This window comes from Lolium perenne, chromosome 6 (assembly GCF_019359855.2).
Source record: "Lolium perenne isolate Kyuss_39 chromosome 6, Kyuss_2.0, whole genome shotgun sequence".
In the NCBI taxonomy this organism is placed as follows: Eukaryota; Viridiplantae; Streptophyta; class Magnoliopsida; order Poales; family Poaceae; genus Lolium; species Lolium perenne.
The window spans coordinates 3,566,389-3,591,595 of record NC_067249.2 but is presented as its reverse complement, the minus strand read 5'-3'; the positions used below and the strand labels follow the sequence as shown (position 1 = coordinate 3,591,595).

Sequence of the window (25,207 nt, the reverse complement as noted above, 5' to 3'; positions counted from 1 at the left end):
ATTTTGTCTCGATGTTGAACCATTTGTAAATATAAGTTTGGCCTAATGTCAGAGGTAGTTCGCAGTTCTATCTTCACTGTATAATTTTTGCATAGTGCGGTGAGAATCACTATCACACAAGCTGAATCAAAAAAGGAAAAAAAGCTGGAAAATTCGTTAGTCGCGTGTATCACTGGCGAAACGCCACTGCTGTGTTCGGGAATAGTGGCGCGTTGAGCCACCACGCCACTACTGGTGGCGTGCCGAATCAACGCCACCAATTACGAAAACCCAACGCCACTACTAGGCTATTCTATACTAGTGTACTCCACATGTTATGTATTAGGTGATATGCAAACTAGCACGACACTACATGATGCGAGATGCAAACTGGCATATGGATGGTATAATCAGGAAGACCAGGGAGAGGCAAAAAGGTGGGTAGCGCTGCCTCCCTTGGGATTCGATCCCACAATTGATCTGGACAAGCGCTGCGCTTGGTTAACTGGGCTGAACTGAAGATCTTGCTAGAGATGGGGCACGCCAGGTTTTGAAGGAGATGTCGACGAAGCTTGGGGTCATGGCGGCCATGACGGAGAAGGACGGCGCCGCCAGGCACGGACTTCACGGAGCGGTGTGCGCCTGGACGCGGGAGCAGGCACTTTCGATGCGGGAGACGAAGGGGAGTCAGAACGTGGTGGTCCTCGAGTCGCATGTCCATTGGAAGGAGCCGTTGACGACCTGCAACGGTGGCCAACGACGGTCAATGTCGGCAGGATGGTGTAGAAGGGGAGGGAGACCGAGAAGAGGACGGGGAGAACCGGAAAACTACAGGGAAAATGTGGTTGAGCTCGAAAAGGACGGATAGGACTTCTGTGGCTGTGGTGGCTCCAAAGAAAAGCAAGAGGGGCCAGGCACGCGCGGTGCGTGGGAGATCGGTGATGCAAGCGCGGATGGCAGAGCGAAGGGAAGGACGTTCACGTTCTCCTCATGCTGTGGAGGATGAGGACGAGGTGGCGTGCATTGCTGTTGGGCCACCGGGAAGGGAGGCAAAATGTGCCCAAAGAGGAGAAAGGCCAGAAGTGAGCCGCCAGCCATTTTAAGGAATTGCAGCATTTTCGAATTTTCCATGAATAAAAAGAGAGAGAAAGAATAGGGGGAAGAACCACTAGTGGAAAACAGGCCTTTTGATCCGGGTGGTTAGGGCCTTTTGTCGCGGGCGGCCAGCCGCGACAAGCAAGGCGCGATAAAAGGGTGGCCTTTTATCCCGGGTCACTTACGACCCGCGACATAAGGTCCACCACGTGGCAGCCGCGGGGCGCGCAGGGCACAGGCCCTTTTGTCGCGGGCGGTATTACCACCCGCGACAAAAGGCCCTCTACGTGGCGCGCGCACAACGCTTCTGCTTTAGGGTTTGAGGGGTGCAGCACCCCTCCCCCCCGCCACCGACCGCCTGTTATTTCATTTTTTTCGTCCGAAAATAAAAGTTGCATATATTTGTACGCTACTAGAAGTTGTACACATTCATTCATTATATATATATAGATCGATCAAACAAAGATTGGAAGCAGAAGTCGATTCCCCTTACACATATTCGTAGGTTCCCTACATATATACATGGAGCTCACGATCGACAAACGGTACTAACGACCGTCTATTTGGAGGTAGAACAACTATCTGGACTAAACAAGCCTTTGTTGTTTATTACTTCTCTAACCAAAAGTCCCGCCAGTTCCTCCGCGATTCCTAGTGCGTGTTCCTTTGGTTGGAGTCTGTCCCGCATGAAGTCGACCTATATACGAAAATGAGATGAGTATGACTATATCAGTCTTGATAACGAAATATTGATGATAATAAATAAAGTTGTGAATGTTATTGCTTACGTCGAATTTATTTCTGTTCTGCTTCTCAGTGGTTAACATGCGAATGGACTCGCAAACGTAGTATCCACATAGATTCGTCCCTTGTGGCTGCTGGGGGCACGGTACAGGATTAAATGTTAGCTTCTTTGCAAAGGTAATCTCCTTATGAACATTCTTCAAAGCTTGCCAAGCCCTGCCATGCAAAAGAATGATTGAATGAGTGGATAATTAATTGATATCTCACGAAAGATAAAGCGCGGCGATGAAGGAAATTACACTTGGAGCAACTTCGCAAGTCCCGGAACCCGTCCGTGCCTCTACTCAAAGTGGGTCTTTTACTTCAACTATTCCCTTATCAGGTTGAATGTCTAGTAGAATCCAGTGGAAGCTGCACATGTTATGCATATACGTCAGGAATTACACTTAACATCGAGTAAGAAAAATTGAATGTGCATATATAAAAGATCATTAAGACTCTCACTCGTAGTTGTAAGGAAACAATATTGAATCACAGAAATATTGCTGCCCCAAAAACCTTAGTAGGTTTCCCCCCGTTTCTTCGCGTTTATGCTTCACCGTTTCAACATGTATTTTATCTGGGTCAACAAACCCAACATTGATAATATTATTACTTTTGCACTCACTGATCTTCACCGCAAAAGAGAACCCATAAGATATAATGAGTATATATATGCAATGAAAACGAACATGAACTGAATGAAAATGAACTTATATGTAGTTAACAACTTACAAGCAATAGCAACTCATGAGAGATTTGTCGAGGGCTTCTAGATTGAATAACTGCCATGAGTTCATTCATCTCAATATGGATCTCCTCCTTTCGGTAGTAATATTCCCATGGTATACTCGCCACGATGTACATTTTTTTCTCCTTGCATGCATCAAGGTACCACTGATGCAAATTCCGCATATGTGTTGGTAGTTTATGCAGCTGCTCTCTGCTGACCAAGTCGGCCCCGTAGACAAATTTAGGAGCTATATCAGCAGTGGGTAGTGCAGCATCTGCTGCAAGTAGCAATTCCTCCACGGAAACTTTACAGGCAGCCGCTAGGCTAGCAGCTTCTTCCATATCGAAACCACCATGTTCCTGGTATACCTTGGGAACATTAAACACTTTGAGTGCTGGGATCGATTGTTTGGGCTGAGCACCGAGGAGGGGAACTTCCTTTCTCTTTTTGCCTTTTGTCGTTTGCTTGGCCTTGAGGGGTGCACTTGTTGAACTTGACCTTTTCTCATCTGCACTTCTAGCTGATGATTTGCTCGTGCCAGCAATGTCCTTCTCCTTAGCCTTTTCATCCTTCTTTTGGTCAATTACCTTCGCAAGAGTGCGTGTATAGTCATCCTTCTTCTCGTGTAACTCATACTGCGATGGTGTGTTCAGAAAACTAGTAGCATATTCTATTTGCTTCTCTGTGTATGGCTCTGGCGCTGGAGGTTTTGGCTTATGGAAATGATCATAGTTGTGTTTCGCAACAGCGGCCGCATTTTCCTCGACAGTAAGATCCCAAGGACGGGGGGGAGGAACCTTTGGTACTTTTGGGAGGGGCGACCTCTTGGGGACAGGACTCTTGAAACGCTTCCGGCTGGGTGCATTCCGAGTCTTAGTGGGCGGAGGCGGCGGCGCTGGAGATGGAGATGGACTACCGATGTCGTGGTCGACGTCGTACCCACGGGGTGATGGTGGCGACATGTGATCAGTAGGAGGAGGTGATGGTGGCCTGCGATCACCTGGAGGAGGTGATGGTGACCGGAAGCGACGACCGGGGCTACGTGCTACCCAGCCGGGCAGCCAGAAGTGCTGCTTTTCACAGAGAAGGATGACTCCCAGCACCTCTCTCCGAGTGTAAGCCCCCCATCACCTCCAGGGGATATGGAGCTCCAATGTCTCCCACTGCGGGACAACTGAATCCACCCCGACACGAGCATAGCCAGCTGGAATCGGATTGCCATGCCATGTTGCCGGCTCACCTTCAGGTCCAAATGCCGGTAAGACATAGCCGACCGCCACCTTAACAGAAACCTTCCTGAACACCTCATGGAGATCACAAGGTGTTGTCTCCTTGATTCCATCCAAGGGGTCGCCAGGACCGGCATCTATCATCATCCGTGTAGGAGGGGCCTCCGAGTCGGCCACGCTCGCTGTCTCGTCGCTGAGATATTTCAGCGGTATTATCCGGCGGGCGCTGTCCTTTTAGTTCATTTAACTCCCGCTGCTGCTGCTGAAGCTCCCGCTGCTGCTGGTCAAGTCGGCGTTGGAAATCGGACATCCGGTCATTATGCACCTCCGGTGGCGTTGTTTAGCTCTCGCTCGGCTTCTATAAGTCTCCGCGTCGGCCGGAAACCCAAGCGACCACGGAACACTAGGGCCGAAGCCTCTTGTTCGTCCTCCCTTCTCAGGATTACCGAGGACAAGCGGCCAAGTCTTTCTCTCTATCGGGAGCAAACTTTAGTTTTCCCGCCTTTATATCTGTCGTCACTTCAATCCATTTTTGCCTGGGTACCCTAACCCTGGTGTCACTTTCAACAATGTTCCCTGTCTTCATGTCATACTCACAGCCATGCGCGAGGAACCAATTTCGAGCCCTTATGTCCCATCCTTCTCGCGTGGGTTCTGGAGTGATCCCGTTCAGCTCCATCTCAGCCTCTTGTGCATCCCACTTAGGCATGGCTCTTCCGTAGCCCCCTCGCCCCGTATGATGGTGATATTTCTTCTCGCTTGCATTCTTCTTGTTTTTCGCTGACAGGTTCACAGCCTCCTCTGATTCTTTGTACCTCACAAATTCTTCCCAGTTATGCTCCTGCTTCGCTAGGTAGTTCTCGAATAATGGAGGCTTCTTGTCTTTCTTATAATTTTTCCATAACCGGTTCTTATACGCCCGGAAAAGTTCCCCCATCTTCTTAAGAGCCCATTTCTTCACTAGCGCTCGCTGCTTAGCATTCTCAGACTCCGATCCCAAATCTGGCAAAGTGAAATGTGCCATGAGGTCTGTGAAAAGTGTGTCCTTGTACCTATCGGCAACCTGATTTTCGGACACATTCTTCGTCTTGTTCCATTCTCTGACAGTGATCGGGACACGATCTCTAACCACAACTCCGCACTGATTTTTGAACTTCACTCCGACATTCTCGGGTACCACCGGTTGGCCTTCCGGTGATATAACTTCAATTGTGAAGTGGTCTTTCTTGGTCAACTTCTTTGCCGGGCCTCGTTTCTCTATCTTATCTTCGGAGGCCTAAGAGAATACATATAGAATTGCATTAATGCCTCTATACTAATGCCTCAATACATATGTACATATAGAAGAAATCCATTAATACCTCGTCACCGGAGCCGTCGGCTTCTCCGTCACCGGAGCCGTCGGCTTCTCCATCACCGGAGCCGTCGGGTTCTCCATGACCGGAGCCGTCGGGTTCTCCATCACCGGAGCCGCGGTCTTCTCCATCACCGGAGTCGGCTCGGTCGGCTTCTGTACCATCGCGGATTATGTCCGCGAATATGTCTTCCTGTTCCAAGTCCCGTTCGAATTGATCCATTGTTTCTGCAAAAGAATTAAATCGATAAGTAAATGTTCAAACACAAACCAAACCCTAACCCTAATCAAACACAAACCAAACCCTAACCCTAATCGGCGACACGTGTTTGCGAGAGGGAGAGGGGTGTCGGCGACGCGTGTTTGCGAGAGGGAGAGGGTCTCGGCGGCGCGTGTTTGCGAGAGGGAGAGGGGTGTCGGCGCGTGTTTGCGAGAGGGAGAGGGCGCGTGTTTGCGAGAGGGGGAGGGTGTCGGCGACGGGTTTTTGCGAGGGGGGAGGGAGTCGACGTCAGTTGTTTGCGAGAGGGGTCTCGGCGGGTGTTTGCGAGAGCGGTGTGTTTGCGAGAGGGGTGTCGGCGGGTGTTTGCGAGAGGGGTGTGTCGGCGGCGGTTACAACAAAATTTAAACTACAAATTTGAACTAACTAATTACATTTAACAAAAATAAACTAACTAATTACAACAAAGTACTTACAAAATTTAAACTACAAATTTGAACTAACTAATTACAACAAAAATAAACTAACTAATTACAACAAAATACTTACAAAAATAAACTAACTAATTACATACTAAAACTAACTAACTTAATGGATATGTCGTTTCTGCTCCCGGGAGCACATGCTCCTGGTTTTTAAAATAAAATTTCACCATATTATTTAATGTCAAAAAATTCTGACAAAAAATGTCACAGATACATCTTGATGTTCTATGTGTTTGCAAAGTCGTTTCACAAGACATTTGCTTGTCATTTTTACACATGACACAAAAAATGTTGGTTTCGCGCGGAACTTGGCATACACACATGGATTGTTGACATATACGCGTGAATTACTAAATTACTAACTAACTTAAAAACTAAATTATTAACTAACTAAATTACTAACTAACTTAAAAACTAACCAATTAAATACATAAAAACTAATTAACAAGAAAACTAATTAACTAACTTAATACATAAACTAAATTATTAACTAACTAAATTACTAACTAACTTAAAAACTAACCAATTAAATACATAAAAAACTAATTAACAAGAAAACTAAGAAATAAAAAAAAAGGGGCGACGGCGCGCGCGGCCGCCGGTACTGCCACGCGCCGGTGGCTACCTGTCGAGGCGCGCGACGCGGCGGCAGAGGAGGGCGCGCGGCGGCGGGGGCGCGGCGGCCGGGGAGGGCGCGAGGCGGCGGCCGGCGCGCGGCGGTGGCGCGGCGGCAGGGGAGGTCGCGAGGAGGCGGCCGGCGCGCGGCGGCGGCGCGCAGAGGAGCTCTCGCGGAGGAGCTCGAGGTGCGCGGCGGCGGCAGAGGAGCTCCAGGGGACGGAGGCGCGGCGCAGAGCTCTTCCCCGATGGCCGGAGGTGGGGGCGGCGGCGGCGGCTAGAAAATCCGGCAGCCTGGCGGCGCTTTTTTGGTCTAGGGTTGGCCACCAATGTCGCGGGTGGTTGCTCCGCCCGTGACGCGGAGGTTATATACCCCCACCCCCTTTTGTCGCGGGTGGTGGATCGACCCGCGACAAAAGACCCCCCCCTTTTATCGCGGGTCGAGCCACCACCCGCGACAAAAGGGTGTGGGGGCTGATCCGTGGCAAGTGAATCCAACGGCTCCGGCTGATCCGTGGCAAGTGAATCCAACGGCCAGGAGCCGTTGGACGAGGATCAGTCCCTCAGACCCCTTTTCTATGTTTCTAACTGCGGCTTGTTTTTGCCTTCGGGCATGGAGCTCATCCTGCTCCTAGGGTTTGCCACTTGGGCGCTGTTCTTCTCCGCCGTCTCTGCCGGCGTTGGAGGACTTTGGTCTCCGGTGGAAACGAGGAAGATGGCGGACTTTGTATCCTCGCTGTTCTTTTCTTCTTGTATTTGCAATCGTACCTGTACTGTTTTCCTACTTGGTTAAATACAAGTTCTACGCTTTCAAAAAAAAACTTGTAAATAAGGAGCAGATTACTCTCTTATTGCTTTGGATAATATAATTTCACAATCAGTTCAGTATACTTGGTAAAAAGAAGACCTAGCTAGAGAGAACCAAGGTTTCACCCCTGTGCACCGCCGCCGTGCCACTCGTGTCGCGTCCCCGTGCCACGTGTCGCCACCGCTTCCACGTGCCTCGCTCCGCCGACGCCGGCGTGCGACGTGTAGCCACCGCTGACACGTGCCTCGCCCCGCCGATGCCGGCGTGCGACGTGTAGCCACCGCTGACACGTGCCATGCCCCGCGTGCGCTATATAGAGCGACGAGTGCGGGCGCAACCACACGTCGCCACCGCCTCCGCTCATTCATCTCCGGGATGCCTCCATGTCGTCGAGGGGCGTCCGGTTTCCGTGGCGTTCGAGTGCGTCCGAGCGGTAGGTTCACCGCCGAGATACGCGCCGGTGGCTTCCGCCTCACCCTCGGCACGTACAACACGCCGGAGGAGGCGGCGCGCGCCACGACGCGGCGGCGTGGCGCTTTCGGCGGCCAGGGCACGACATGAACTTCCCGGATGTTGAATCGCTAGAGGAGGCGGAGTTCCTCGCGCCACCGCCGTGCCTCGTCACCGACGAGGACCGTCGCCGGCATCGCTGTGTGCAGCGCAGGATCGCCATCGCCGAGCGCGACGAGCAGTTGATGCGCCAGTGGAGGGCGCGGTCCCCCGACGCGTTCTTTGCTAACCTTAGGGCACAACGCAGGTCCAACAGGCGCCACCGTCGGGCCGTCGCCGCCTTCGAGCTCGAGAACTCGAATACAACTTGGACCGAAAACGACCCTCGGTGGGATGACCTTTGGACGGAGACAACCTCCGACGACGAGTAGAGACTAGACTAGTAATTTATCTATTTTATTGTAATTTCAATAAAGTCGTTGTCGGTTCTATTAGTTTAAATTTAGTTTATAAAGTCGTTGTCGGTTGTTTTTGTTCAATAAAGTGGTTGACACGAAATTTATTACGATTGAACTGAAATTAAAGTACGTAGCTCAACCGAAAAATAAGATACATGGCCAGATTCGAATGTTGGAGCCATTCAATCATAGTCGTGCCTAGTCCTATACACGTCGCCACTGTAGTCATCAAAGTCGCCGACGTCATCGTCGCTAGCATCGGGGTCGCGGTTGTCGAACCTCGGCGGATGACCACGCGTGGGCTGGGATTGAGGGTAGCGCAGGCGGGGGCCACGATAGGCCAGGACGCTGGAGAGTCCGGCCGCGCCACCACATCCGACGGCCGGCCTCGTTGAAGTTCGAAGGAGGCGGGCCGTCCTCCTCGTACCTGGCAACCGCCCTCTCACGCCGCTGGATGACGAAGCTGTCCCAAGTCGGGCTGTAGTCGGGATGCCAGGGGGGTTTCCGCCGCTGCTCAGCGTGAGCTCGAAATAGTAGTGGTTCGTGATGGCCATCTCGCGTGGCACACCTACAGGTATAGGAGGGACCGGTACGCCTCCGACGCTCGGCAACCAGCCGGTCGGGACGCGGTAGCCGGGCGGGCAGGGTAGTTCGAGGCGCAAAGCGCCTCCGCCTCCCGGGGTGTTAGACATACGATGGAAGCCATGGGAGAGAGTGATGAGGTTTGCAGATATGAGAGTCCAAGCCTACATATATATAGTGGAAAAATGGCGGGAATGCGGGAAGAAAATAGGCGGGAACGAAGTGGCGCGCGAAACTTTCATCCCGGGTGGAGGCTCAAACCGCGACAAAAGACTGGGGGAGGCTTATCTAGGAGGGCCTTTTGTCACGGTTGGTGGCTGCAACCGCGACTAAAGATGTCGGCAGGATAATAAGGATGTGTCGGTAACCTTTTGTCACGGTTGGTGGCTGCAACCGCGACTAAAGCTGTCGGCAGGATAAGGATGTGTCGGTAACCTTTTGTCACGGTTGGTGGCTGCAACCGCGACTAAAGGTGTCGGCAGGATAAGGACGCGTGGGTGGACGCACTGCTCGATGAGATAAAGCATGTAGCGCACGACGGCCTGTCGAAGGAATAAGACAAAGTAGAAGCGGTGCCGTGCCTATAAAAGGAGCATCGATACGCCTTGCCAAGCAGATCAACAAGCCAAGCACAGTTTAATCTTCATTATTACATAAATGTAGAGATTGTCTTGGGAACTATATATGAAGAATACATTATTACATCGCCATCTAGTGTTGTGATCTTCTACGCCGTAGCCATGGAGAATCTTCATCATTTAGCAAGATGCTTGGGTCAATTTTCACCGTGAAGGGCGGAATTTCTTTAAACTTATTATAATCTTCTGACATGTCTGTCTTGTCATCCACTCCCACGATGTTTCTTTTCCCCGAAAGAACTATGTGGCGCTTTGGCTCCTCAATTGATGTATTCTTTTGTTGATTTCTTTTTCTTGATTTGCTAGACATGTCCTTCACGTAGAAAACTTGAGCCACCTCGCTGGCTAGGACAAAAGGCTCGTCCAGGTACGCAAGATTGTTGGGATCCACTGTTATCATACCGTACTTATCGTCAATATGTATAGCGCTGAGCTTCACCCATTTGCACCGAAACAAAGGGACCTTAAAAGTGGGACCATAGTCAAGTTCCCATATCTCCTCTATGTATCCATAATATGTGGTGGTCTGCCCATTCTCGTCTGTTGCATCGAAGCGGACACCGCTGTTTTGGTTGGTGCTCTTTTTATCTTGGTCGATCGTGTAAAATGTATTCCCATTTATCTCGTACCCTTGGAATGTACATATGTTTGAAGATGGTAACTTGGCCAACAAGTACAGCTGCTCCACCGCAGATGGGTCATTAATGAGATGTCTTTGCAACCAACTGCCGAAGGTATTCATGTGTTGACGTGTAATCAAGGACTCGGGCTGGCCCGGGTTTATTTCTCGTAAAACATTCTTATGTTTCTCGATGTACGGAGCCACCAAGCTGGAATTGTATAGAACTGTGTAGTGCGCTTGATTGAAAGAAATCTTGTCCCTCCACACCGTTGCTTTCCTTCCTAGTGTGCCTTTTCCAGTCAGCCTCCCCTCATACCGAGATTCAGGAACACCAATCGGCTTAAGGTCGGAAGAAAGTCAACACAAAACTCAATGACCTCCTCAGTTCCGTAGCCCTTTGAGATACTTCCTTCCGGCCTAGCTCGGTTATGAACATATTTCTTTAAGACTCCCATGAACCTCTCGAAGGGGAACATATTGTGTAGAAATACAGGACCGAGAATTCTAATCTCTTCAACTAGGTGAACGAGGAGGTGCGTCATAATATTGAAGAAGGATGGTGGGAACAACAACTCGAAGCTGACAAGACATTGGACCACATCTTCATGTAATCCTGACAAAGTTTCTGGATCCATTACCTTCGAGAAATTGCGTTCAGGAATGCACATATCTTCACAATGGCTAGTCGAACATTTTACGGTAGAAGTCCCCTCAATGCAATCGGAAGCAATTGTGTCATAAGCACGTGACAGTCATGGGACTTCAGGTTCTGGAATTTTTTCTCCTTCATATTTACTATCCCCTTTATATTCGACGAGAAACCAGACGGAACCTTGATACTGAATAGGGCTTCAAAAAAGATCTCCTTCTCTTGTTTGGTAAGAGCATAGCTGGCAGGCCCTACAAACTGCCCTGGATGATTGCCGTTTCGTCCTTTATGAAGTTCCTGGTCCTCCCGTGCTTCTGTTGTATCTTTTGTCTTTCCATACACGCCCAGAAAACCTAGAATATTCACACAAAGATTCTTGGTCAGGTGCATCACGTCGATTGCAGAGCGGACTTCGGGACTTTCCAATATTCTAGCTCCCGTAAAATAGATTTCTTCTTCCACATGGGCGCGTGTCCGTCATCGTCTTTCGGAACAGGTCGACTGCTGGACCCTTTCCAAAGATAACATTTAAATCCTTGACCATGTCAAATATATCAGCACCACTACGGGGACAGGCTTCGGACGGCGGTCCGCCTCGCCATCGAAATGCTTGCCTTTTTTCCTTAATGGATGCGTGCGCGGAAGGACACGACGATTGAACGGGTACACAACTTTTCTGCTTTTTCCCAAATATTTACTTTCAGTCTCATCTAAACAAAGGTGTGTGCATGCATTGTATCCTTTGTTAAATACGTCCCGAAATGTTACTGAGAGCAGGCCAATCATTGATGGTTACGAATAGCAACGCTCGTAGGTCAAATTCTTGCTCCGTGTGCTCATCCCACACACGTACACCTGGTTTGGCCCACAACTCCAAAAGTTCATCGACTAATGGCCTTAGGTACACATCAATGTCGTTGCCCGGTTGCTTTGGGCCTTGGATAAGCACTGGCATCATAATGAACTTTCGCTTCATGCACAACCAAGGAGGAAGGTTGTAGATACATAGAGTCACGGGCCAGGTGCTGTGGATCGCAGCTCTGCTCCCCAAAAGGATTCATGCCATCTGTACTTAGACCAAAGTATAAGTTCCTTGCCTCACCTGCAAAATCCGGAAACTCTCTCCCGATGTTTCTCCACTGCCGACCATCAGCGGGGTGCCTCAACATCGCGTCTTTCTTACGTTCTTCCATGTGCCATCGCAACAACTTGGCATGCTCTTTGTTTCTGAACAAACGTTTCAACCGTGGTATTATTGGAGCATACCACATCACCTTCGCAGGAACCCTCTTCCTGGGTGGCTCGCCCTCAACATCACCAGGGTCATCTTTTCTGATCTTATACCGCAATGCACCACATATCGGGCATTTATTCAAATTCTCGTACTTCTCACCGCGGTAGAGGATACAGTCATTAATGCATGCATGTATCTTACGCACATCTAATCCTAGAGGGCAGACAAGCTTCTTTGCTTCATATGTCTTGACGGGCAATTCATTATTTCTTGGAAACAGCTTCTTTAATATTATCATCAATTTCTCAAATCCCGAGTCAGTCACACCGACCTCTGCCTTCCATTTCAGCAATTCCAATATGCTACCCAGCTTTCTATGCCCATCTTCACAACCTGGGTACAACAATTTGTGGTGGTCCTCTAACATCTTGTCGAACTGCAACCTCTCCTTATCCGTGTCACGATCTCTTCTTGCATCAGAAATGGCCCGACGAAGATCATCATCAACAGGATCATCTGATGCCTGTTCTTCACCTCCTTCTTCTTCATTGTCGTCCATTGCGGTATCAAAGCATTCAGAGAACATAGATCGATAGTACTTCTCATCATTATCTTCTTCCTCATCGCCGTCTTCCATCATAACCCCTTCTTCTCCGTGCTTGGTCCAAACATTATAACTGGACATGAACCCAAACCGAAGCAGGTGGCTCTTAATATCTCTTGAGCAAGAGTAATCCTTCTCGTTCTTACATTTTAGACATGGACAGCACATAAAACCTTGCTTCGACTTGTTGGCCTCGGCCACAAGCAGGAAAGAATTCACGCCCTCTCTGAAAACGGGAGCACATCGGTTACCGTACATCCATGGATGACTCATCTGCATCATAAGTACAATTATATATGTATCAGATGCAATCACCTTGCTAAAATTAATATTGTACGGACTATGCATATATATATAGTCGAGAAAATAGTTGCTAACCTTTTTGGATCAAAAAGAGGAGAAATCTTATCAAATAAAACCAAGTGGCATCCCTCTCACAAGCATTCCATCAAACACCTCTTGTGCACATGTAGAAAAAATGAGCTAGCATACACCTCCACCTTCACCACCAAGGAAAAAATGAGGTGGGGGGGTGGCTGGCTGCTTCTATATATATAGGGCGGGGACATTTTGTCGCGGGCCGTATTACGACCCGCGACAAAAGGGGTGGCCACGTCGCTCCTACCCCTTTTGTCGCGGGTCGTAATACGGCCCGCGACAAAAGGCCGCGACAAAAGCCTCCGCGCGCTCCACATGGTTTCGGGGCGACGTGGCCAGGCCATTTGTCGCGGGTGCAGGCGCGCCTGCGACAAAAGGCTCCCACGGAAGCCCTGTTTTCCACTAGTGAACTTTGCAAACAGTTTCAAAGACTATATTTTAAATTATAACAACATTTCAAATACTCCCACACAACTGTGTTTTGGGGTTTTGTTAAAAAAGAAGAGAGTGTGGGAGGGTTTTTAGACAACCATACAATTTTTTAAAAAAAATAGGGTTTATTTAAAATAATTTTTGGGTTTTGACAAAAACATGTATGGTGATACATGGATAATGACGTCACGATGACGGAGAAAACAAAGACATGTAAGGTGATACATGCATGATACCGTCACGATAACGGAGAAAACAAAAACAACAAAGAAGGTATTTTTCCGGGTCATTACATTATGTCAATTGTATATCAGAAACATCATTCATGGGAGCGATGGCGCAGAGACAGGGAAGGCCGCGATCGCTCTCTTGTTTCAGCCTAAGGAGCTGGTCTCTTACACCAGTAACGAGGAGAAGTGGATCTACTGGGTGAATTAGCTGTTGAATCAATCATCTTCAAAAGAACTAACAAAACTCCGCTCCCTTTCCATAATCTCCTTCTAGACCATGGTAGACTGTAATAACGCTACGACCCGGCGGTGACCTCTGAGTTGGGTTGCTCGCGCTCATCTGATTCTGATGCAATAAGGCCTGGAAGAAGAATTATACATCGAGCAATAGTGATGTTTAAATCAAACTATTGCCTTCAGCCACTTGACTTTGATGGATGGTAATTATTTTGATCTATTATCAAATTCAGACCTACATTCCCTACACTTTTCCTACTGTCGCTGTAGCAGGATGTCTTTTTTTCCTCCTTTAGTTTTCGTTCCTGGGTGTGTGATTGTGAGGTGCTTTTTGGGGGCTATTGGATGGGGAAACAACGTTTACTTGGCCGTTTTCACTTTAGAGCATCTCCAGTCGCATCCTCCAAACGTTGTTTGGGGACGACGGACAAGAAATGAAGAAAAACGTTTTCCAGTCGCGTTCTCCAAAGCTAAATAGCGCCTCATTTTGTATCCGGCATCCCCGATGCCGGATACAAAAACAGCGTCCGGATGCATGCATGCAGCCCCTAGTCCCTACATGTCATTCTCTTTTCCCACACTTTCTCTCACCTACTTTTTCCACATGGGCTGGTCCTCTCTATTAAAATGCATGCATCCGGACGCTGTTTGAGGGACATGGCTAGAAAGGGCCTCTTTTTTGCACATATTTTTGGTCTCTTTTTGTCCGGCGCTGTCCCCAAATGCGTCCCAAATCATCGTGCCGGATGCTTTTTGAGGGACGCGACTAGGGACGCGACTAGAGATGCTCTTACAAAGTCTTTGAGGATACTCCTCGCAAAAAAGAAGGTATCTGAATATGCAATTTTCACCGTTGACTCTTACAAATTACATCAAGTCTGTACTTCTAAGGGATGTAGTGAAAGAAATCTAGATAGTTTTGAATCTTTCAAACTCGAGAAAGCATGGGGGCGGACATCGTAGGAGGCCAAGTGTATAAAAGGGCAGAATTTTGCAAGGGTACTTTTGCGTTGCAGCTTACACGGTCGAATGTTGGGGCCTTGACACTTATAGGTCATCACAGTTTGTTGTAGCTGGAGATGGAAGAGAAAACTCTCATCTTCTTGTCGGTATTTCCCTTCCCCCAAACTCAGAGCAAACTCAAAAACAAGGACGGCTGAGATCGCTTGATACCCCTTCATCATTAATACTATAAACGGGTATACGTAGCCCTATACAAAATCCGTATGGCCCAACTAAATTGTATGAATATGTTGCATACGTATGAATACGAGTACGTACGTGATGGGATTCGCTGCATAAAAAATAAAAAAAATCCTACGAAGAACGAACAAAAGATTTAATCTACAAAAGCCAAGATCCAATCTACAAAGATGCCAACAACGAGAACGAGATTGTGATCCACGTACCCTCGTAGATCGCTAAGCAGAAACATTCGTTAGAACGTGGTTGGCGTAATCGTACTCTTCGCGATCCAATCCAGTCAAGCACCGCACGAACGGCACCTCCGAGATATGCACACGTACGGCTTGATGTCGTCTCCTCCTTCTTGATCCAACAAGATGTAGTGGAGAGGTAGATGACAAGAAGTTCAGAAGCACGACGGCGTGGTGGTGGTGGTGAAAATCTCCGCGGGCAGGGCTTCGCTGCGCGCGTGAGAGAGAGAGAGAGGTGGAGGAAGGGGGGCGGCTAGGGCTTCGGAGAAGTGGCCGGCCAGCCCTGCCCCATCCCCTCTATTTATAGGAGGCAAGGGAGGGGGTCGGCTGGGCCTTGCCCCCTCCTCCAACCTTCAAGGGCGGCGGCCAAGGGGAGAGGGCAAGAGTTCACCCCTCCCACAATGCCCCCCCCCCCCTTATTAGGGTTTTCTTGGCTTTGGCATGCTAGGCCTTGAGGGCCTTGTGTGGCTATCCCAAGTGGGCCAGGCCTCTCCATCTTGGTCCCATGCAGGCCTCCCGAAAGTGTCGGCCCCACTGGTGGCCCTCTGGAACCTTCTAAATCATTCTGATACAGTACCGAAAAAATACAAACTTTTTCCGAAACCCTAAAAATGACTTGCTATATATGAATCTTATTCTCCGGACTATTCCGGACCTCCCCGTGATGTCATGGATCCCATCCGAGACTCCAAACAAACTTTGGTCTCACCATTATCTATTTCTCGTTACTACCATAGCAACTTCGAACCTTCAGTGTGTGTGACCCTACGGGTTTGAAAATATGCGGACATGATCGAGACATCTCTCCGATCAATAACCAATAGCGGGATCATGGATATCCATATTGGTTCCCATACATTCAAAGAAGATCATTTATCGGTTGAACCACAATGTCAGGGATTCCATTGACCCCGTATCCAATTCCCTTTGTCTCTCGATACATTACTTGCCCGAGACCAGATCATCGGTATCACCATACCTAGTTCAATCTCGTTACCAGCAAGCACTCTTTACTCATACATAACATAATATCCCCGTGACTAACTCATTAGTCACTTGCTTGCAAGCTCTTTGGATGTTACATTACTAAGTGGGCCTGGAGAATATCTTTCCGTCACATGGATGGACAAATCCCACTCTTGATTCATGTAACTCCACAAGCACCTTTTGAAGTACCTGAAAGATTCCTTTATGATCACCCTGTTCGGAATGATGGTTGATGCCCCAAAGTATTCTTTCAATGCCCTGAAGTAACATAATCTCATGGTCTAAAGAATTAACTACTTGATATTAAAATCAGCTTAGGGAATTTAAACATAGTGACTTGATCTTATTGCTTTGCTAAATTGGGTCTGTCATCACATCATTCTCCTAATGATATGACCTCGTTATTAGTTGACATCTCATGTCCATAGCTAGGAAACCATAACCATCATTAATCAACGAGCTAACCTAATTAGAGGCTTGTTCGGGACTCAATGTTGTTTATTAAACCACACATGTATTATGTTTCCAGTTAATACAATTATAGCATGGAATATAAACTTATACCATGAACTAGAGTTATGATAATGACAAACTTTATTATTGCTGACGTGGGGTATCCACGGCAAAGACCGTGGATGATGGACTTGGGTTTAGGGAAAGAGATGCGTTGGTAGATTCATCGGCTAACAAACAAGGGAGAAGGCGAGTTTTACCATGGTTCAGGCCCCTTGAGGTAATACCCTACTTCCTGCTTGTTTGTTCTTGATTATTAATGAGGATTACAATGCCGCCGTAATGGCTATGGTGGTGTAGATTGGATCTTGCCTAAGGAAGATTATGCGGGAGTTGAAGAGTAGTCCATTGATGTCTACGCACACTTCTATTCCTGTAGACAGTGTTGGGCCTCCAAGAGCAGAGGTTTGTAGAACAGCAGCAAGTTTCCCTTAAGTGAATCACCCAAGGTTTATCGAACTCAGGGAGGTAGAGGTCAAAGATATCCCTCTCAAGCAACCCTGCAATTAAGATACAAGAAGTCTCTTGTGTCCCCAACACACCTAATACACTTGTCAGATGTATAGGTGCACTAGTTCGGCGAAGAGATAGTGAAATACAAGTAATATGGATGATTGTAAGTAGTAATTGCAATCTGAAATAAATATTGCAGCAAGTAAACATGCAGTAGAACAGTAAATAAACGGTGATTCGATATTTGGAAACAAGGCCTAGGGATCATACTTTCACTAGTGGACACTCTCAACAATGATCACATAAATAAATAACTTCTCTTCACTTGTGCTACTTCAAACACTCTCTTGTTGGATAACAAACACCATTCATTGTGTAGGGCTATAAAAGCACACCTCAAGCCGGAGTAAACAAGCTCCACAACATCCGGAGTTCATATTAAAGTAACCTCTAGAGTGCATAATAGACCGTTGCAATTTAGACCGAGTACTAACATAGCATACACACCGTCAACAATAGCTATGAAATGGGGAATAGATCGCATCAATACTATCATAGTAATAGTTAACTTCATAATCTACAAGAGATTACAATCATAACCTACACCAAGTACTACATGATGCACACACTGTCAACATTACATCATGGAGGAGGAATAGACTACTTTAATAACATCACTAGAGTAGCACATAGATTAATAGTGATACAAAGCTCATGATCACATAAAGATCACACCATGGGAGAGAGAGATGAACCACATAGCTACCGGTAGAGCCCTCAGCCTCGGGAGAGAACTACTCCCTCCTCATCATGGGAAACAGCAATGGCGATGAAGATGGCGGTGGTGTCGATGGAGATGACTCCGGGGGCAATTCCCCGTCCCGGCGGCGTGCCGGAACAGAGACTTCTGTCCCCCGAAACAGAGTTTCGCGATGGTGGCGGCGCCCCTGGAGTCTTTCTGGAGTTTCGTCAATTCGTATCGGGTTTTTAGGTCACGAGAGATTATATAGGCGAAGAGGCGGAGTCGGAGGGGCCAGGGGGCTCCCTCCCCATAGGCTGGCGCGGCCAGGGGGCCACCCGCGCCGCCATATGGTGTGGGTCCCCTGCTGCCCTTCCTCGTCTCCCCTTCAGACTTCTGGAACCTTCCGTGAAATATAAGATCGTGGGCCTTTGTTTTGTCCAATTCCGAGAATGTTGCCCGAACAGCCTTTCTGGAACCAAAAACAACAGAAAACAGGAACTGGCACTGTGGCATCTTGTTAATAGGTTAGTTCCGGAAAATGCATGAAATCATTATAAAGTGTGAGCAAAACATGTAGGTATTGTCATAAAACTAGCATGGAACATCAGAAATTATAGATACGTTGGAGATGTATCAAGCATCCCCAAGCTTAGTTCCTACTCGCCCTCGAGTAGGTAAACGATAAAAAGAATAATTTCTGTAGTGACATGCTACTTACATAATCTTGATCATACTATTGTAAAGCATATGAGATGAATGAAGTGATTCAAAGCAATGGTAAAGACAATGACTAAACAACTGAATCATATAGCAAAGGCTTTTCATGAATAGTACTTTCAAGACAAGTATCAATAAGACTTGCATAAGAGTTAACTCATAAAGCAATAAATTCTTAGTAGAAAGTTTTGAAGCAACACACAGGAAGATATAAGTTTCAGCAGTTGCTTTCAACTTCAACATGTATATCTCATGGATAATTGTCAACACAAAGTAATATGATGAATGCAAATAAGCAAGTATGTAGGAATCAATGCACACAGTTGACACAAGTGTTTGCTTCTAAGATGGAAAGAAGTAGGTAAACTGACTCAACATAAAGTAAAAGAAAGGCCCTTCGCAGAGGGAAGCATGGATTACTATTTTTGTGCTAGAGCTTTTATTTTGAAAACATAGAAACAATTTTGTCAACGGTAGTAATAATTCATATGTGTTATGCATAAGACATCCTATAAGTTGCAAGCCTCATGCATAGAATACCAATAGTGCTCGCACCTTGTCCTAATTAGCTTGGATTTCCATGGATTATCATTGCATTACATATGTTTTAACCAAGTGTCACAAAGGGGTACCTCTATGTCACCTGTACAAAGGTCCAAGGAAATAGATCGCATTTGATTTCTCGTTTTTGATAAATCTCAACTTGAGGACATCCATACCGGGACAACATAGAAAATAGATAATGGACTCCTCTTTAATGCTTAAGCATTCAACAACAGATAATATTCTCATAAGAGATTGAGGATTAGTGTCCAAGCTGAAACTTCCACCATGATACATGGCTTTGGTTAGCGGCCCAATGTTCTTCTCTAACAATATGCATACTCAAACCATTCAACTCATGGCGAATCTCCCTTACTTCAGACAAGACGAACATGCATAGCAACTCACATGATATTCAACAAAGGTGTAACAGTTGATGGCGTCCCCAGAAACATGGTTACCGCTCAACAAGCAACTTATAAGAAATAAGATACATAAGCGACATATTCATTACCACAATAGTTTTTAGGCTACTTTCCCATGAGCTATGTATTGCAAAGACAAGGAATGAATTTTTTTTAAAGGTAGCACGCAAGCAATTTACTTTGGAATGGCAGAAAAATACCACATAGTAGGTAGTTATGGTGGACACAAATGGCATAGGTTTTGGCTCAAGGTTTTGGATGCACGAGAAGCATTCCCTCTCAGTACAAGGCTTGGGCTAGCAAGGTTGTTTGAAGCAAACACAAGTATGAACTGGTACAGCAAAACTTACATAAGAACATATTGCAAGCATTATAAGACTCTACACTGTCTTCCTTGTTGCTCAAACACTTTTTCCAGAAAATATCTAGACCTTAGAGAGACCAATCATGCAAACCAAATTTCAACAAGCTCTACGGTAGTTCTCCACTAATAGGTTTAAACTACATGATGCAAGAGCTTAAACATGATCTACTTGAGAGCTCAAAACAATTGCCAAGTATCAAATTATTCAAGACAATATACCAGCTACGACATGAAGCATTTTCTGTTTCCAACCAAATAGCAATAAATGCAGCAGCTTTCAACTTTTGCCATGAACATTAAAAGTAAAACGAAGAACACAAGTGTTCAAATGAAAAAGCGGAGCGTGTGTCTCTCCCACACAAGCATGATAGGATCCAATTTATTCAGAGAACTAAGATAACAAAACAAAAATAAAAACACACAGACGCTCCAAGTAAAGCACATAAGATGTGACCGAATAAAAATATAGTTTCACTAGAGGTGACCTGATAAGTTGTTGATGAAGAAGGGGATGCCTTGGGCATCCCCAAGCTTAGATGCTTGAGTCTTCTTGAAATATGCAGTGATGAACCACGGGGGCATCCCCAAGCTTAGAGTTTTCACTCTCCTTGATCATAATGTATCATCCTCCTCTCTTGACCCTTGAAAACTTCCTCCACACCAAACTCAAAACAAACTCATTAGAGGGTTAGTGCATAATCAAAAATTCACATATTCAGAGGTGACATAATCATTCTTAACACTTCTGGACATTGCACAAAGCTACTGAAAGTTAATGGAACAAAGAAATCCATTCAACATAGCAAAAGAGGCAATGTGAAATAAAAGGCAGAATCTGTCAAAGCAGAACAGTCCGTAAAGACAAAATTTTTCGAGGCACTTAACATGCTCAGATGAAGAAGCTCAAATTGAATGAAAGTTGCGTACATATCTGAGGATCATTCACGTAAATTGGCAGATTTTTCTGAGTTACCTACAGAAGGGGCTACTCAAATTCGTGACAGCAAGAAATCTGTTTCTGCGCAGTAATCCAAATCTAGTATCAACCTTACTATCAAAGACTTTACTTGGCACAACAATGCAATAAAATAAAGATAAGGAGAGGTTTCTACAGTAGTAGCAACTTCCAAGACACAACAAAACAGTAGCAAAAATAAAAACATGGGTTATCTCCCAAGAAGTGCTTTCTTTATAGCCATTAAGATGGGCTCAGTAATTTTAATGATGCTCACATAAGGATGAGAGTTGAAGCAAAGAGAGCATCAAAAAGCAAGTATGAAACAAATTTAAGCCTAACCCACTTCCTATGAAAAGAAATCTTGTAAATAAACAAGTCATGTAAGCATAATGCAATAAGCATAGGAAAACAAGACAAGCGCAACTTCGAGATTTTCAGCAAAAAGAGAGGTGTTTTAGTAACATGAAAATCCCTACAACCATATTGTCCTCTCTCATAAAGATTTTCAGTAGCATCATGAACAAACTCAACAATATAACTATCACATAAAGCATTCTTATTCACATGCATAAAAGTATCATTACTCTCCACATAAGCATAATCAATTTTATTAGTAATAGTGGGAGTAAAACTATCACAACCATCATTGTAATCATCATAAATTGCAGGCATGGTATAATCATAATAAACTTTATCCTCCATAGTAGGTGGCACCGAAATACCACTATCATTATAATCATCATAAATGGGAGGCAAAGTATCATCAAAGAAAAATTTCTCCTCCATGCTTGGGGGACTAAAAATATCATGCTCATCAAAACCAGCTTCCCCCAGCTTAGAATTTTCCATAGCATTAGCAACAATGGTGTTCAAAGCATTCATACTAATAACATTGCCATTAGCATGCATATAAAGTTCCATAGGTTTTTTAATTTTCTCTTCAAACACCTCATGTCCTAATTCAATATAAATTTCATAAAGATCTCTAATTTTTTTGTTGTTTTCCATTAAGCCTAACTAGTGAAATAAAAACAAGAAACAAAAAGATGCAATTGCAGGATCTAAAGGAAATAGCTTCGAGCACTCACACACCGGCAACAGTGCTAGGAAATAGCTTAGTAGTCGGAGGATGTGAATACCTTTTACCTTACCTCCCCGGCAACGGCGCCAGAAAATAGCTTGATGTCTACGCACACTTCTATTCCTGTAGACAGTGTTGGGCCTCCAAGAGCAGAGGTTTGTAGAACAGCAGCAAGTTTCCCTTAAGTGAATCACCCAAGGTTTATCGAACTCAGGGAGGTAGAGGTCAAAGATATCCCTCTCAAGCAACCCTGCAATTAAGATACAAGAAGTCTCTTGTGTCCCCAACACACCTAATACACTTGTCAGATGTATAGGTGCACTAGTTCGGCGAAGAGATAGTGAAATACAGGTAATATGGATGATTGTAAGTAGTAATTGCAATCTGAAATAAATATGGCAGCAAGTAAACATGCAGTAGAACAGTAAATAAACGGTGATTCGATATTTGGAAACAAGGCCTAGGGATCATACTTTCACTAGTGGACACTCTCAACAATGATCACATAAATAAATAACTTCTCTTCACTTGTGCTACTTCAAACACTCTCTTGTTGGATAACAAACACCATTCATTGTGTAGGGCTATAAAAACACACCTCAAGCCGGAGTAAACAAGCTCCACAACATCCGGAGTTCATATTAAAGTAACCTCTAGAGTGCATAATAGACCGTTGCAATTTAGACCGAGTACTAACATAGCATACACACTGTCAACAATAGCTATGAAAGGGGGAATAGATTGCATCAATACTATCATAGTAATAGTTAACTTCATAATCTACAAGAGATTACAATCATAACCTACACCAAGTACTACATGATGCACACACTGTCAACATTACATCATGGAGGAGGAATAGACTACTTTAATAACATCACTAGAGTAGCACATAGATTAATAGTGATACAAAGCTCATGATCACATAAAGATCACACCATGGGAGAGAGAGATAAACCACATAGCTACCGGTAGAGCCCTCAGCCTCGGGAGAGAACTACTCCCTCCTCATCATGGGAGACAGCAATGGCGATGAAGATGGCGGTGGTGTCGATGGAGATGACTCCGGGGGCAATTCCCCGTCCCGGCGGCATGCCGGAACAGAGACTTCTGTCCCCCGAAACGGAGTTTCGCGATGGCGGCGGCGCCCCTGGAGTCTTTCTGGAGTTTCGTCAATTCGTATCGGGTTTTTAGGTCACGAGAGATTATATAGGCGAAGAGGCGGAGTCGGAGGGGCCAGGGGGCTCCCTCCCCATAGGCTGGCGCAGCCAGGGGGCCACCCGCGCCGCCATATGGTGTGGGTCCCCTGCTGCCCTTCCTCGTCTCCCCTTCGGACTTCTGGAACCTTCCGTGAAATATAAGATCGTGGGCCTTTGTTTCGTCCAATTCCGAGAATGTTGCCCGAACAGCCTTTCTGGAACCAAAAACAACAGAAAACAGGAACTGGCACTGTGGCATCTTGTTAATAGGTTATTTCCGAAAAATGCATGAAATCATTATAAAGTGTGAGCAAAACATGTAGGTATTGTCATAAAACTAGCATGGAACATCAGAAATTATAGATCGTTGGAGACGTATCATCCATTGCTACGCCTGGTGGACCCTCCTAGCCTTTATATAGGAGGCTAGGTCTCAGGTACCGTGACCAGATCAGTTACAAGTTAGAGGAGAACCCTAGGGTTTCCTAATCTTGTGCTTGTCTATATTCCATATGCTAGGAACCTGGGCTTCTAATGTTTCGTAGCTGCCAGCTTCTCTTGTGTTTCGTGGTCCCCAGCAAACCATCAGGTGGGCCTCCAGGTGGGCCAACCAGGTACACCAATAGTGGGTACCTGATGGGCTATACCCACATCTTTAGACCTCGAGTGTTTAGTCGAGTCGTAGAATCGAGTTGCGACTCAAAGTCGCAGGTCATGTACGATGCAGTCGTAGTCGACAATCATGCGAGGAGAAACACTGACCTGAAAGTACATCAGTTCGGCGCTTTGCACGTTTTTAGATGTTCAGTAGTCATAGGGATGATGGTTTAGCGTGTCTGGTGCTCTCGACGGATCAGGACCAATTAATTCCTCTCGGCCAAAAACAGCGCTAACCTACTCAAGCTGGAGTCCCCAGACTCGAACCTGGAATATGCTGGGGTAGCTCGACTTGTGCTGCGGAGGTCTTATCGATTCGAATCCAGCCTGTGAATGGGTACCCAATGCATCCGTCGGGATTTTCGTCACACCGTAGGCATGGAAATCATCAGGTAGAGCGCAGCGGATGCAAATTCTAGGCCCGTAGATTTCATCTACGGGTCTTATCTTCACGTCGTAGATGTGGCACCGAGACATGTTTTCATAGCGGATGCGATCTAGGCAGTCGAGGAGATATTGTCTCTCGTACTCGACCTCATATCAGTTTCAGTGAATGGAGTTGACGTGGCAAGCGGAGCTGTGTGGTATACGACCGTAAGGTGCTAGAAGTCGATGTTGCGGACGGAGTCGATGCAGCGGACAAGTTGTGTGGTCATTTTCATCGGGTGCGCGACCACTGCTCCCGATGGGAGTAGCCCCCGAGGCTATGTTCGGTTACTTGTCGCCGTGCATAGGCTCGTTTTGTTGTGGCATCATCCAAGGACGTACTCAACTTGGGCCATGGACCTGCGGGTGTGGATAATTGCTGTCGATTCTATCGGAGGACCCGATAAAGTGGCTCGGTGTAGCTGATGTCATTGGTGATGGCAGGATGTGCTTGAGTGCTGATCTAAGTAGCCAATGGGACATGTCGATGGTGGACCCATGGTAAATATTGACCGATTTGACCGCACGACACACGAAAACTGGAGCACGACAATAATTCTTCGATTCTCGCATGGGTGGAGTTAATGGGGGCGTGACGGTTCGCTCCCCGTGCCGCCACGCGTCGCTGCTGATGCGAGCCATGCGGAGGTGAAGTATATCGGATGGCCGTGGTAGCGTTATAAAGGATATGGGAAGGGGCCGGATGGCCTCTCCTTACATTCCCCTGCAGTTGTTCTTCTGCCTGCCACAGCACATCGCCATTGCCACCCAGAGGCCCAAGCTTTTGCTTGCTCGCTTAGATCTAGAAAAAAGCTCCCAGCTTGCATCCATGGGGAAAGCGAAGGGCACTGGCTCCTCCTCAGGCATCGCCACGCTAAAGAAGAAGGCTGGCGC

The 25,207-nt window shown here is 46.5% G+C and overlaps 1 long non-coding RNA gene across 1 annotated transcript; it reads right to left on the bottom strand.

Moving 5' to 3' along the window:
* Positions 1-1,487: 1,487 nt before the first annotated feature.
* LOC127310911 (uncharacterized) lies at positions 1,488-2,093 on the bottom strand. Its single transcript, XR_007857426.2, has 2 exons — positions 1,863-2,093; positions 1,488-1,771 (listed from the first exon to the last, which is right to left on the bottom strand). It is a non-coding gene; the product is annotated as an uncharacterized lncRNA (long non-coding RNA).
* Between the last annotated feature and the right edge of the window lie 23,114 nt (positions 2,094-25,207).